The sequence below is a fragment of the Tupaia chinensis genome, unplaced genomic scaffold, assembly GCF_000334495.1.
Source record: "Tupaia chinensis unplaced genomic scaffold, TupChi_1.0 Scaffold000005_2, whole genome shotgun sequence".
NCBI lineage: Eukaryota > Metazoa > Chordata > Mammalia > Scandentia > Tupaiidae > Tupaia > Tupaia belangeri.
Genome location: NW_006159434.1, coordinates 273,695 through 278,239, shown reverse-complemented (window position 1 = coordinate 278,239; position 4,545 = coordinate 273,695). Strand labels below are relative to the sequence as shown.

The 4,545-nt window shown below is 34.4% G+C and overlaps 1 pseudogene; it reads right to left on the bottom strand.

Moving 5' to 3' along the window:
- Positions 1–4,545, bottom strand: part of LOC102486490 (tRNA:m(4)X modification enzyme TRM13 homolog) — a 37,752-nt pseudogene that overhangs the window by 32,445 nt on the left and 762 nt on the right.

Genomic DNA, 4,545 nt, shown 5'->3' with positions numbered 1-4,545 from the left:
AGTAAAACCCTGTTATAAAGTGCCTACCTTTAAGGAATAGCTTTTAGAATACCTTTTAGAAATGTAGATTCCAAAATGACACATAAGATTTCTCTAGCTTTAGTTCAATTTTGATTGTTTCTTGGAGTTTTTAATTCAATTTAACGAGTATATCTTTTAAGTATTTATTGAACAAGTAACTTTGATAGATACTATAGAAAGTATTAATGATGAAACACACACACGCATACCCTCCCCTTTTCATATGCCGAAATAGAGATTAATACAAATATAGTGAAGGATAATGGTAAAGTAGTGATTAATTCTCACAGAATGAACCTCAGTAATTTCTTAAAAGAAATGGGGTTTGCATTGATCTTATGAAAGAAAAGCAAGATTTTGAGTTAATACATTACATATCCATTGGGTTTATACAATGGATACAAAATCCAGTCTATATTACATGAAAAATAAGCATATAAGTGAATGTATTTACATATAATTGAATTAATGCTCAATGATACCAAAGAATATTTAAGTCAAGTAAAAAATAAGGCTTGGCTTAAAGGTCTGTAATTGGGAAACAAGAGGTATGTTTAGAATGGAGTGAAGATCCAGTCAACTAGAATATGTATTTTTAGTTACCTCAGATGTGGAACATTAATTATAAACCGAGTTTTCCCCTACTTTTTATTTCTTCATTAAGATAGTGACATTAACTTGAAACATTTCTTCTGTAACTAGTTGTATTTTCCTGAGTTCATTTATTCTCAGGCTTTTCTCAAGAAAGCATGTGAACTTTTTTTTTTTCTTTTTACTCTAAAAAGAATGAAAAACACTTATCCTTTAAATACTCCCTTAGGTTACTAATAATGGAGAGAGGATGTAATTGTGCCTACACTGAGCAAATTGCTAGCGAAAATGCCATTTTATAGCAGGCCAATCAAAGACTTCATCCAATTTTCTTGCCTCAGTATGAAAAGAAGCACCACCAAACATTTGATTGCCTCCCCATAACTTAAGACATAGAAGCTTCTATTTCTTTTTTTAGTGCGTTGCAAACTATTTACTCCTGTGTTCTTGATCCATTCAGTCCCTATTATGGAAGCACTATCAAAGTTTGACACTTAGTACTTTGTATTAGTACGATACTTATTTCCCAAGAGTGGCTCTAGTGATTTAAACCTTGACATTAGCAAACTGCTAACTGAAAACACAAAATGTCTCCAAATTGTTATCTCTTCATTATTAGAGTATCTACGCCTGCTTCCTTCAATTCCATGGACAATTTCTCCCTCCCACTTCTGTTCAATTCTTTTTTTTTTTTTTTCTTTTTTTGGAGAGGTTTTTGCTAGAGGGCGTGTGCGCTCGCCAGAAAGACAGAGAGAGACAGAGAGACAGAAAGCGAGAAATCACCCCCCAGGGGGGATGGCCACGCCGCAATCCCTTCTCCTCCATTCTCCTCTCGGGATCTTGGGCACACATGCACATGCACCTGGCGTGAGTTTCAGCCACTGGGTCCGGGACTCGAAACATGATCGACTACATGCGAGTCCAGAGACGTAGCCATTACGCCAACTGCTGGTCCCCCACTTCTCTTCAATTTTCAGGTCTTCCTAAGTACTTATTCACATATAACCTTGCCAAACCAATTGAATGAACTGCATCATACTTTAGGAATCCTTGTTCATTTTAACCAACACCATAGCAAGGCAGGCATGGGGCAAAATATCATGTTTACTTTTACAGTAAAAAGGTGAGGAAGGGATTAAACAATGGTATAACAATTGAGGCAAAGACATCCATTGCCCATGACTTTTTAAAGTTATTTGTTAGTGACTTCTGCAAGGAGCATTTATGATAGTTGTGATTAATAATTTTTCTAGTTTCAAATATAATGATTTTTTTTCTCATTTTAATGGGTCATGGATGTAGATGTAGAATACACAGAAAAAATTTTTTTCTCTACTTAGTTTGGAATAGCTTGTTTTCTTTTTTGTGGTTTAATATGTTTTATTTTGGGGCATAAATTGTTGAATGGTGCAAAACAAATTCTATGACACATATTAGCATTACTTTATACAATAAAGATCCATTATTGACTTCATTTATGTTCTCTTGATTGAGGGGCATGAATAACTAATTTTTAAAAATCAAATTACCTTACCTTAGTAATATTTGACATAAAATGATAGCAAGAGAATAAAGACAATAACTTAGATGATAAAATCAAAGCCTACTATGTTACTTAGATTAATAAATTACTACTACTACTGTTGCTAGTTAATATCTTGAGTACTTTGTGCTCTGAACTGTTCTAAGTAGTTTATCTGTGTTATCTCATTTTATGCTCACAACAAATTTGTGAGGTAGGTATTATTGTTATCCCCATTTTAAGAGAAAATTGAGGCACAAACTTTGCCCAAGGTCACATAGCTGATAAGTGGTAGGGTAAGGATTTGAACCTAGATAGTTTGAAAAGACATATACTAAAGTGGAAAGGTCAGGAATTAAAAAGGGCCAGGCTTCTTGTTTATGATTAATGTAACATAGGCTTATAGGATAAAAATAGTTATCTCAGAATATCATTACAATAAAGTTCTGAATCTTTGTCTTGGCAAATGATTAAGACAACTTTTACAAATAAAAGCAGAAACAAAAGAAAAATCAGATGTGAAAGAGAAAAACAGTCCTATATGTTTGATTTATTATCTATTTGTGCATTAAAATGGTTTATGAGTTAAAGGAGGCCTAAATGTGAGAAAGTTTTTGGTTCATCCTCTAATTTCCACTTTATTCCAAATTCTTTCCCCAAACAGGAGAGAACATGGCCTGATAAAAGCTATCAGATACCTGAATAACCTCAGAAGTTATCCATGAATGCCAAATTTGATATGCGATTATGTATTATGAATTACTATCTTGATGAAAGTTCTAACTAGAGAATTACTCAATCAAAAAATGAAATAAAATAGTTTTTTTCCTTCAAAAAAATTCTTTTGATGTTTGTCATAGACAAATTCTGGTAATATATAAGTGCAGGTACGGCTCTGGAAATCAGATGGTGATTTCAGTAGTTGATGGTGAGCATCTCTGAATTCGTTTGCATCTGAGAAAATCACAGTTGATTATTTTCTCCAGATTTGCATCGACAAAAATCCTCACATAGGCCAAATTCAGCCTGGGCCTTATTACCAACTGTCACTAGATCATTACATCATGAATGTAGGGAGTACACAATATGAAATAAAGCCAAAGGAAAATTAATTCCCCAAAGTAATGTAAATAGAAAGTTAATATGAGTATGCTAAGTACATGTATAATTATTTCAGATCACCAAGCCAACAGTTCGACTACTTTACCAACCTCCACAAATACTGCTAGATAATAGAATTCAAGATCTCTAGCTAGAAAGAATTACTTGGAGAATTTTGTGGATTTTCTAACGTTTGGATTTCTTTCTGGTGATGAAAAATGATTTGATAAAGCACTTAACAACACATTTTCCAATGGTACCAAAGGGTCTGTATAGTACTGTAAACGGGACTGAATCTTTTCCGCTCTAAAGGGATTTGGCCTTGATCAATCAGCAGTTTACAAAGTTGCCCTATTTTCTTCTTTGCTTCAATAGCAAGAAGCCCAGGCAAACTAGTAGCACTGTCATCTATGCTTCCGTATCCTCCATCTTCACGTTCTTCACTATCAAGATTCTGATGATCATTTCTCTTTGTGGTAATATTTGAAGCTTCCAAAGATGTTTTCCACATTCTACAAGTTGCCCAACTATTCATTCCCTGGAAATAGTGGAATCCCAATGCTCAAAAACCTAAAGCCCTAAAATATTCTTTGCCAGCATGTCTCCAATCACACCTGTGGTGACAACAGAGTGCAGTAACAATGCCAGCCACAGGGCTCCACTTCTCTGGGACATTTTTTGCATTCCTTTCTTGGCCAAAGAGTTAATTTCTGTGTCTGTTTTATCATTCTTTACACATTTGGCTAAAGGTTCTTCATTCCTTTCCTCACAATTGGCAGAGTAAGTTTCAATCAAACATTGTCATGCAAGATCTGTTGCCACACCACACAGATGCTTTCAAATACCACAGGTAATTTTCCTTTTTTAAGTACCAGGAACCTTATTGAAACACAAGTGTTGAATATCAGTTTGAAATCTTTCAAACCCTGAATTTTTCTTTGTGTTTACCATCTACCTTGAATCTTGTAGTCACCTTTTCTACTAAGATGAAGTGAACTTTTTCAGCATCTTTAAGGCAATATGAACCCAATGAGATGATGTTTGCTTTCCCGCTCCAAATTCAACAAAGCATCTTCTTGGACCAAGTAACTTTAATTTTTCAATGTTACCTAAAATAGAAGCCTGCTGTTTCAGATGCTTGTTCGCAGACTCACCATTTTTAGGATCATTAAGGCCATCGTGTGATGCTGGGTGGGACATAACACAATCTTTTTTTATTATTTTTGTTTATTTAATTCCATTTGTTATTACTCTATTTTTTAATTTGATCAGACAGAGACAGAAAGGAGAGTAAGGGAAAGTGAGCGCGC